Raw genomic sequence first — 12,121 nt, 5'->3', positions numbered from 1 at the left:
ATCCATCTTAGTTCCACTGTTGAGTCTTTCCTGGTATAAGGATACCTCGTAGCAAACATATTGCCCAAATACTCTGGTGAAAAGGTCACCACACTTGCTACCCACAGGGTTTACCTCCAACTCAAACTCATATCCCTTCTGTTCCTCACAGAAAATAGCACCCTACGGTCACAAGAAGTAGCATCCCCACTATCGGCTGATTCCTCAATTCAGACCGTACTCCTCCATAGCTCACCATTAACTAGTCATCCCTGAGTCTTAAGAATCCAAATGATATCTCACCAAAAATCCCTCAAAAACTAACTCGATTCCCCTCTCAAGGTATGCTCCATTGAAACTCATTCAACATGTCCCTTTGGCCCCATACTCTTTCATATCTGATCTCAGTCTGGCCAACCACATCAAAATAACTGGTAAACCAGAAGCACTAACCATCACAAGTCTTGGTACTCAAACCATGTGACCACCTCTCGATTTGCTATGAATCATGGTACCCGAACCATGTTATCTCCCCTTAATCTGATATGGATCATCGTACTCGAACCATGTTTTCTCTTCTCAATGCCTCAAGTCATGGTACTCGAACCATGACATCACCTCACAATTTGCTACAACCCATGGTACTTGAACCATGACATCACATCTCAATCTGCTACTTAGATCCTCCAGAATACTCCCTGCATCAAGTATGGGTCCTCTGCTTTTAGTAGTACGGGCCCATACTACCTACCACATCTACCCATACTTTCCACACGGACAATCCCATATTTCCTAACTAGCTGCTCAAACTTCTTGTTCGTCCATCCCGTTACACGTGTTCGCTCCCCAGCAAAATTCTCTACCCTGTCAGCGCACTCATCTGACCACAGTCACCGCCTAGGCTCTTCCTAGGTGCTCACACTTCTCTGCTATCAGCTGCTAAAGAACTCCTAATGATGCTACCCATCTACCTCTTGAATATCATCATATTCACTTAATAGCTGACTCCCATCACCGAGAGTTCCAAAAATCACGAAGCAATCAGCATTTGGATATCGATTAACCTCTATGTCACACCCCTGAACCAGACAGTGGAAACGTCCGAGGGCTCACGTGACTTAAATTGAATAGCATCACAATGAATATACATGAATCATAACATAAACATCACAATGCATCAATATATTACAACTGGAAATTGTTCACATCAAGTACATTGTTTTAACATTACATATCCATACATAAATTGTTTGATAAATATCATAAACAAAACACCCTAACATTTAACGCCCGTAGATCCGGACTAGTCAATTTAGAGGCAATAGGGGTCGAAAACGACTTTTCCAAAAAATATTATTAAGAATAAATAATCTCAACCAAGTTTTATTATATGTTACAAGGTTTCCGTACATATAAAGAGCGTCGAAATCCGAGTTATAACGAAGAAGTTATGGCCCATCGAAGTTTTACAGCAAAACCGGCACGGCACCGGGAGACGTAAATAGTGAATTTATGATAGAGCTTCTTTTAGCCTTAGTAATCTAAATGGAAGTCATAGAATATGTTAACCTGAGAGCGTCCATAAAAAGAACGCCAAAATCTGACTTATTATGAGGAGGTTATGATTTTTCGAAGTTTCGGCTTAGCGGTGTACAGCCCAAAGTTCGAGTATTAGATCGAGCGGTTTTTAGCCGACACAACCTATACGAGAATCGAAGATCTAGTTATTAGTAGTGTAATGATAAAAAGATAGACGAAAATGGACATCGGATAAAGAAGTTATGAGATTTTAACGGACCAATCCTGTCCCGACCTGTTAAAAATATAACTTTAAAAATAAAGTCAAAATTAGCCGATGGAGTCTAAACGAAAGTTGTAGAGTACGTCTCCACCTACGTTTGGATATAAATAACGTCAAAAACGGAGTTCGTATGAACAAGTTACAAATTATAATAACATATTTACGTATTAAAATAAAGTATAAATTCATAAATACGTACACATATATATATACATATGTATAGATCATTAGAAAGGTATCGACGATGCGGTCATTATAAGACTAATGTTGAGTTATTTCGACATTAGTTTAGTGCAAATATCGTTAAATCTATTTAAAATAGTATTATGAATGGGTGTTTAGTTGTTTATATAACTATAAGGTCATTAAGTAATTATGGAGGATAGTTTTTGTAAATTCAATTACTATAAATAAGAGGTTTGTGCTCTCATATTTCTTGCACCATTGTCTTGATTCAAGAGTCTTTCTCTCCTTATCCCCCGAGCATTTCGGACCCTCGTGATTCGACTTCTCTTTCTGTAGTTTTAGTATAGTAAGGTGAGCGCTGAAGCGCTGCACGAATCTTTCTTAAAAAGATTCAGCGACAAAGTTCTGCCCTTGCAGAGCCCGACTCCTAGCTAAAATCCCCTTGTAAGTAAGTTATGCTTACCCTATTTTAAATATAGTTTATATTTAAAATTAGTATTGTTATTATAAATTTATAATAAATATTTGAGCTATTATTATGACTTATATAAGTGTCGTTGTAATATCTTTTAACTACACGCGGTACAGAGAATCTGGTTTAAAGGGCCGCATAGGGTTGTTGGATTTCAGAAGTGCCATACGCCAAATGGTCATGCCCTCCGGTGTTTTATGTCTGGCCCCTGTCTGTACATAGTGCTTGGAAAGTATTGTTTAAACGCTTATATAATAATAATAATAATAATAATAATAATAATAATAATAATAATAATAATAATAATAATAATTAGTCACGGTAATATTAAACTAAAATCTAGTGGTGATAATACTAGATTTCGTCGAAAGAAATTATTTTAAAGTAAGCGAAGCGTTGTCTGAGTACCGAGTTACCACCTTCTCAGGTGAGTGCATAGTTACTTTCAGCTTACACATAGATATGAAGTATTTTATATAAATTACATGCTACGTGTGCATATTATCCGAATACTTGCTATCTATGCTGGGTGAACGATTTTATACATGTTTTAAATGATTTAAACTGTATATGTATTTTATATCTACAAATATGTTGGGATAAAACATGGGTAGATGAAATAGTTTCTGTGTGACAAAAATAAAATGAGGAAGAGGTAATATAGACCATGAGGTAAGGGCGAGAGGTGAACCATGAGAGAAGCCTTTTTCCCAATTGATGGCCCCATCATCCAACAGAGTATGGATGATAACCACGGACTATTCTAGACAGTCCAGTGGACACTAGCAGGCTCGCAACCTGTAGGTGTTTTGAACTGTGTATTCACCAGGTGTACTCTAAAAACCCATCGACATGTATTGCGAGTAGAGTCTCAGAAACGATAACGTCGATAAACGAGATAAAACCCATTGACCTGTACTGCGAGAGGAGTCTCGGAAATGATACTGTCAATAAACGAGATAAACCTTGGGAACTATGGATTTAGTGCCTGTTGAGTAAACCTTGGCAACAATGGATTTTGTGCCTATTCCTTAGGATAACCCTTAGGAATAAATAAATGAGGAATAACTGAATTCTTAGAGTAGAATAAAGAAGAGAATGGTGATGGATAATTGGATTGACTGCTTAAATATTTAAACATAATAATTTATATTATTGTGGGTTGAAAACCCTATGTACTCACCAGGTTTCCCAACCTAGCCCACTCAGTTTATTTACATCACATGTATTGATATGAAGTCACATTACACTGAGAGATTAAAGAGATGTAGATCACTAGTGTAAATAAATGTGAGTTCCATTTATGCTTATGTTTCTATATTGACGATGACATCCCAAACGTTTTAACATAAATAAAAATATGTTTCTTCGAAAATGTTTTGATAACGTGTTTATCGTATTTTTCTGGGAACAAATTCCGCAACATTTTTATGAAAAGAAGTACTCTGATTTTTATAAAGCATAAACGAAATCGGTCTTTTCTGGCCGTGAAAATGGGGATGTCACATAACATACTTGGTACTTATTCTTGGCTTACCTGTTACCTGAGAATACAAGTTATTTTGAAAAACGGTCAACATATGAAATGTTGGTGAGTTCATAAGTATGTTGTGATAAAATGTTTCTGTGTAGTTTGTAAAACCCATAAAATCTGATATTTTCTGAAAAGACCATTGTTTATAAGAAAAAAAGTGTGAAGATCCGTACAACATGCAATGATGATTTCAAAATGTGTATAGTTGAAGAACTTAGAATTATACGTACAAGTGAAACTGTTGAACTTCCTCGGAAAACCCGACGTTTTCCAAATACATAAAATACAGTGATTTCTCAAATTGTTATACCACCACAATGTATGATTTTTGAATACTCTTCCTTAATTACTCAGGTAGTGTTGGATTAATTAATGTTTGTGAGTTGTTATAAGCATGCATTAGAAATGCCTAGTTTATAACTATAATTTTCAAACGATCCTTAGAGGTGTCGCTCGTTATAGCTCACTTAACCCAACCACCTTGATTACTCTTGATTATTGCCTATATCTGTTTACGCTAATTACTCATAAGCCTAGCAAACGAGGAAAAGGAGGGGTACAATCCTGCTACTTCCGTGAGTTTACTTTAGGCCATCGGGAATGTGAAAGACTCGTTGGCCCACCTCGCATTTGTCTACCTTGACCTTACTGACAATACTATTGGACCACTAAGACCCAAAAGCATTTGAGAGCCAATTAAGGTCCTTTTATATGGAATTGGACCATAGGAGGCCCAATAACACATAAGCGTTATCCCTTTGGGCCCAAAGATCGTGATAATGGACTTACAAGGTCTAACAAGCATGATTTGAAACTTCTAAGCCCAAAGTTTGAATAATTACTCATCTTAGATTTCACATATCTATTGGAGGGTTCGGTTTTTATGGTTGTTGTAATGGTATCGATTCAAGACCGATCGATTCATTTGTAACGATATTTGGAGTTAAGGATGTATTCGTCTTTTGATTTTTCGGCAGTCATGGTTTTTTCATTTTGACAAGATGAAACAATTTGTTTAAAAGTAGAGGTTTGCCCCTTTTTACCTTTCTTTTTATAAAAATAACAAATTTTTATATAAAAGAAAGGACATTTTTAGCCCTTTAAACTTTTTCTTGACGCTTTTGCATCATAAATTTGTTGAAATGATGGTTTTAACTCAAAATTTACTTTGTTAACTGTTTTAGTCCCTTTTAGGATAGAAATTTTCGGTTAAAACCCAACGTTTCACAATTTTTTACAATTTTGGCCCGAAATCCAAAAACTTTACATTTTTTATCCTTTTGGGAATAAAAAGCATTTTTGACCCTTGAAATAGTTTTATTACACTTATTATCCCCTGATTTGCAGAAAGTTTCATGTCAGCCCCTTTAAATGACATTTTTCACAATTTTTGGGCTTATTGGGTCGAAAAAGCCCAAAATTAGCCCATTAAGCCAAAAATTTACATTTTTAGTCCCTTTAAAATTTTAATAATCAGAAAAATAATTATTGAAACTATTTTGACTATTTTGACCCTTAAGAAACCGTGACTTCGCAACTTTTAAGCAAAGTTTGGTATTTTTGACAGTTTAAGCCCAAAAATGGGTTTTATGTTGGAAATATGTTCATCATAATCTTATAAGTTATCATTCTTGACTAGTTAAGTGTAACGTAACTTAAATCATGTTTGTTTCCTTTCCCATGTTCTAGATCTCGAGTTTTACCCCTTATTGGTTGCATGTTCATCATAGAAACACATAAAAACACACATACATGCATGAAATAACACATAGCATACACATACACATAGATCTACACATTTTTCTTGTATTCTCCCCCCATAAAACACATAAAAACCAAAAAGAGAGGGGTATGAAGCTCACCTTGAGTTGTGAGTTCGGTTTTGAAGAAGATTGGGGAAGTTTGATGTTATTTTCAGCCCTAGCAAGTCTTCTTGGGTTGATTTCGAACTTAGAGGGTTTCTAAGATGGTGATAAAGAGTTTAAATGAGTAGAGAAGAGATTTTTGAGGAAATGAAGTAAGTAGATCATAGATCTAAGCATGATCTTACCTTAGATGATGAATTTGTGGGGTAATCTCCTTGAAAAGCTTCCTAATCTCGAAAACTTGGTGAAGAAAGGAGAGAGTTTCTTTGAAAGTGTTTAAGTGAGATGTGTGTGTGTGTATTTGTGTTGTTTCGGCCGAGAGAAGAAAAGAGAGGGGAAGAGAGATTAAATGAAGTGATGGTTGCATGGAAATATGAGTTACATGCATGGAAATCCAAGAGAAAATAATGAGGTGGCATAGCAAAAGTCAACTTCCATTTCTTTTATCTTTTTTATATATATAGATATAGATGGGTCGAGAGAAAGGAAGAAATAAAAGAATTGTTGGGCCTTTGGAGCTTAAATCCAAATCATGGTCCCATGTTGATTGGGCTCCTAGGGTGCCTCGCGGCCCAATTTGTCAAAGAGAATAAATTTTATGGCCCATTTAGGTTAATTGGATTTGTTATGGTCCAGTAAGGCCCATTAAAGTATTTTATTTCATTATAGGCCCAATATGGCCCAAAATGTTAAAATAAATGAAAGTGGGTCCAATTAGAGCCCATTTAAGAGTTCTAAGCCCAAGATAGTCAAATAGGAAGCTTATTGGCCCATTGGGCCCAATAAAGAAATCCTAGTCCAAAATGGACTTAAACCAGGATTTCTAGGGTTTCCAATTCTTGTTGACTATTTGCAGTGCTTTAATGAAGTGTTTGATGGAAGTTTTGTTGTTATTAAATAAGCATCATACATGCTTTCACATTGTTGGTTCACATTTGTTATCATTGTTCAATGTTTACAAGGCACCAAATTCCTAGTTGTGACACTCTATCAACATGTATAACCACTCTACGTTACAACTCTGCTTTCTATACTCGTACTTAAAAGATATCACTGAGCTCAAGCAACTCCACTCCTCACGGGTATCTAACTACTCTCTCAGTAGGCTACTCAAATGCTCATCTATGGTATTTTTGGAAATCACCGTTCAGGCACTACCTGATTGTACGCATTGCTCGTTCCCTCTTTCTCTTAACATTCTCTTACTCATTTTTAGAAAAAAAAATTGTTCCTTTTGAAAACTTTTCTTAAATCCTCAGTTTGAGTCCAGACATACCCAAAGGTGTATCCGAATCCGTCAAACCAAGGCTCTGATACCAACTTGTAACACCGTAAATTTCCAAACAAATTTTTCAATTTTAAATTTTACCAACATCACATATAATAATTTTCAAAATCTTAAGTGTCGATGTCGTAACATATTTTAAAATAGTTTTCAGAAGTAATTATAAAAATCCAGGATCCCCATTCGTGACTCTTTTCTCTTGTGTGTACAATCGAGTCGTCGCCTTCCCACGATCATTATAAGAACTTGAAACACATAACGCATAACACGGTAATCACAAAGCTTAGTGAGTTTCCCAAAATACCACATACACATATAAGCCACTCGAGGCTATAACTCCGTAAGACCTTCCAATCGATGTGTCTCAGTGGGACCTTCCGGTCCCACAACTCTGGTAGACCTTCCGACCCTACCATGATTTGCCTTCCAGTCTAAACTTTGACTACCTTCTGGCCATAACTATGATTGCCTTCCAGCCACAACTTTGAATGCCTTCCGACTACAACTCTGATTTCCTTCCGGCCTTAACCTTGTTGACCTTCCGGTCCCAAACATACGACATATACATATCACATAACTCATATCAATACATAAGACCTTTTGGTCACATATAAATACCACTCTAGGTAACGTATAGTGATAATACTCACATCGTATGATGACCAACCTCTAGTAATGCTGCTGCTATACACTAGCCTCTAACTCTATGCCAAAGCCCACAATTATCCCAATTAGGAACTAAGTCCAACTCTCACTCTTTAGGTCTAAAGGTCTCCCGCTGACCAACCCATTAATGATCTAAAACCCATTGGACCCATCTAGGCCTAATTCTCAATCTAAATGGCAGGCCCAACATTAAATAAACTCCCCAAGCCCACTAAAGGCCCACTTTGCTAAAATGGGCTCACTCCCTCCAATGGGCCTCACCTTAAGCCTAAAATAGATCCTTGGCCCATAACTTCATTCTATTGATGGCCCAACATGCCAAAGCATGACCCAAAGCATGGCCTAAAACACAAAGTCCAACACATACAAGTTATGCGGGGTGTTCATTTATGTACACTAAGCGTACCGACTCGATGGCAAGTAAGTTGGGCGTACCTGCACGTACGCTCAGCATAACCTTCCCGATAAGCCGTTTTTCCATTAAGTGCTTATTACTTCATTCCAGAGACTATAAATTCAGATCCAGGTCCTTATCATCCTCTTAATCCTTTAAGTCAAAATCTTGGTGACGTGCAATCCACCAAATAAGCTCAAACTCAAAAGGCAATAACATACTTCCATAACAAGGGCTAGATATCATGCATGAACTCATTAGGACCATCAAGATTGAAACTTTACTACTTATGGGACCCTTTTAGCTCTAAGGGTGGTAACCCTAAGCTCAAAAATGAGATTCCAACATAAAGGTCCAAACTTGGGAACAAAACAACTCCAAAACTTCACTACACGAGATCTATGCATTCTTAAATAAAGTTATGAACTTTATACCTCAAAAGAGCTCTAAATGATGATGTTATTCCAATTCCATGAGCTCCAAACTCCCAAGTTCTTCCTAGCCAACTTCCTCTTTTGCAAATCCCAAGCTTACACCACCATCTGAAACTCTTGAAGACGAATTTCCCCAAGGAAGAAGATATGAGGCGTTCAAGGACTTCTCTGAGGTTGGGGAACAAACATGGAGGCTAGGGTTTGAACCATAATGTTCTATATATAGTGGCACACCCTAAATTTAGGGTTTTGTACTCTGTACGTATGCTTGGCATACACCAAAAAGCATTCGCGATCATTTCCCATCATACGTTGGGCGTAACCCAAGCTACATTGGGCGTACCCAGCTGCTCAAACGCATGCATTCCATGCATGCATAGGACCCACTTGTCAACCATTTACATTAGGGGCCAATATTGCCACAACTTTAAAGTGTTATCACTTTTCGTTATAAGTCCGCTTCCGACGAGTTTTACATCCGAGAATCTCTACACTTCTATAAACCTTATTCTTCCTGACACCCACTCGAACTCAGATCCTAAAATTCATAAAAAGCCCGCACCAGCGCCTTTAACAATACATTTGGGTTCTAAAGCACACACTAACTCTTTTGTCACACAAAACCTTCTCATATTAGATTTCAGTATTTGGAATTTAGAAACAATTGAGTTTTCGGTTCTAGTATCTAGGAAACAAGTGGTTTTCGGCAGGGATGAGCATAGGCGGGTACCCGCCTCATTTGGAGAGAACCGAAACCGGCGGTTCCTAGAAATTTAGAACCGGAACCGCTCTAGGCAGTTCTTAAATTTTGGAACCAATCCCAGAACCGGCGGTTCCGGTTCCGGGAGTGGGTAACCCGGTTACATTAACTTTGTAAACTTTCGTCGATAAAGCCACAACTTAATTCGATCCAAATCGAATCAATTCGGACCAAAGAGGGACAAAATCAGACCAATATATTCTAAACTGGTCTAAGTAACACACACATATAAATATGAAATACTAATATATATATATATATATATATATATATATATATATATATATATATATATATATATATATATATATATATATATATATATATATAAACCGTTTTCGGCGGGTACCCAGCGGGTAGCGGTTCCGAAGAAATGAGAATTGGAACAAAAACTGCTTAAGGCGGTTCCATAAATTTAGGAACTGGAACCGGAACCGCTTAAGGCGGTTCCAGTTCTAGAACCTGCAGTTCGGAGGTGGTTCTGGTTCCAAAAGAGGGTACCCGGTTTCCGATGCTCATCCCTAGTTTCGGCCTTTGGAATCTCAATTCAATTAGGGTTTTCGGTTTTGAGTGCTCCCCTAGGACCGAAAACTACCTTGTGTGATACACATTAGACGATTTCGATCATGCTAGGACCAAAATCTACTTGTTTATGGCCGGAATCTCATCCTTAGGCGGTGGCACACAGTCCAACGTGATAAAATACACCTCCCAATGCACATATCAAATCAATTCTATTCGTATATATATATATATATATATATATATATATATATATATATATATATATATATATATATATCAATCGAAATCATACCTCATTCTTACATTCTCATCTAGGAAAACTCTTTACATTTGCTCTCAAAAGTCATACACAAACCTTCATATCTTCAAGCAGTTTCCCAGAGAACCTCTAAATCTTAAGAACATCCTCAAACATCCAAATAAATTCCCAAGAACTCTTTCACATGTAGAAAGTATTTTATACAAACTAATGATATTTACTACTTTAAATTATTAGACTATCTAATTTATACCTGATATTATGTGTTATATATATATATATATATATATATATATATATATATATATATATATATATATATATATAAGGATACAGTTAATCTATAAGTGTTCTAACCCGAGGATTATCACAACCTAGTCGTTCCCAACCAAGAACACACACTTAAGGTGAGTTCATACCCCTATGTACACGATTTTTCATTGTTTTAGTGGGGAATACAAGTAAAACACAATAAATCTTGTGTTAATATCTAAACAATTTCAAATTGTTTCAACTATCGTTTTTACCTATATATATATATATATATATATATATATATATATATATATATATATATATATATATTACAGGCTTAGATTTGGTAATTCCGTCTTATTTCCTGTTCCTTGTTTGGTTGTAGGCTTAAAGTATAATTATTTATTTGACTGTCTTTTCAATCTTAATTAAATATGCCTTATATATATATATATATATATATATATATATATATATATATATATATATATATATATATATATATATATATATATGTAAGTATAAAAATGATTTCAAAATGTTAAACAAACAAAATATTTATGTAACTTATTTCATTTCCATTCGTACAAAAACGTTAAATTTCATGAAATATCTTTATCACAGATTTTGGTGTCAAGTATACATTGATTTGAACACTGATGTAAAAACTATACATTATCAATATCATAGTTGTTGTACTTTGATTACTATTATGCAAATGTTGTGATATTGTACATGACATCATCTGCCCCCCGAACGTTTCCCTTGTTCTGGTTTGAGGGTGTGACGGTTTCTTGAGTATTTCAGGTTTCTTACGGGTGTGGTGAGGGATTTATTTGTTTCCCTCATGGAAATCTTGGCGGCAGCCACCGTGTCTACTCAAGCGACGACTCTTGCACCTTCCCTTGACACTGGAGCTGCCTTTCCATCTTGGTTTCTGGAGTAATGATTTAGCCGTTTTCTAGAGTAATGATCGAAACCTCTCTACTTCTTTATTTAGTTGCTTTCTTCCAAAATTAATCAGAACATCACTAGAGATTTCTGGAATATTAATTTTACCATTGATTCCCCTATTTGCTCTCTTGATTCCAATGGTTGGAATGACGGACTCGAGGTTACCTTTTGAATCGGAGGGAATGGAGAAGACGAGTCTTGTTGCTAGTGATGAAAGTTGACCCAATAACCTTCATTCTCAATTTCACCAACTTGAAATATTGTCCCCTCCTATTCCACTATTGTAAACCACCATTGATGGAACCCTAAACGTCATTTTCACCATTGATTCCTTACCATCACTCGACTGAGTGATTTCATCTGTTCCCATCACAATTTAGCCATCTTTTAATAGTGATAACAACTGCAATTTGTCAAGAAAAAAGTTTCAATAAGTAAGACACATGCAGAGCGGTGGTGGTGGTGGCTTTAGGGCGGCGGTAGTCGTGGCTTCAAGGCAGTAGCGATCCTTTGGTGGTGGACTGAGGTCTGTGTTTTAAGATTTCTTCAATTCTTACACTGAAATGAGAAATCGTTGTATTATTTTATTCATTTTGTTTTTGATGGTGTTAGTTTAGAGAGAGAGAGAGAGAGAGCTTTTATATATTATATAATTAAATTAAATTAAAAAAACAAGAGAAAACATCATAAATGATCCCTATAATACTAAAATGAAAAAAATGTCATTCAGTTAACGGTCAAAACTTATCAGA

This window comes from Lactuca saligna, chromosome 4, assembly GCF_052625555.1.
Source record: "Lactuca saligna cultivar CGN05327 chromosome 4, ASM5262555v1, whole genome shotgun sequence".
NCBI lineage: Eukaryota > Viridiplantae > Streptophyta > Magnoliopsida > Asterales > Asteraceae > Lactuca > Lactuca saligna.
This window is presented reverse-complemented; position numbering follows the sequence as displayed.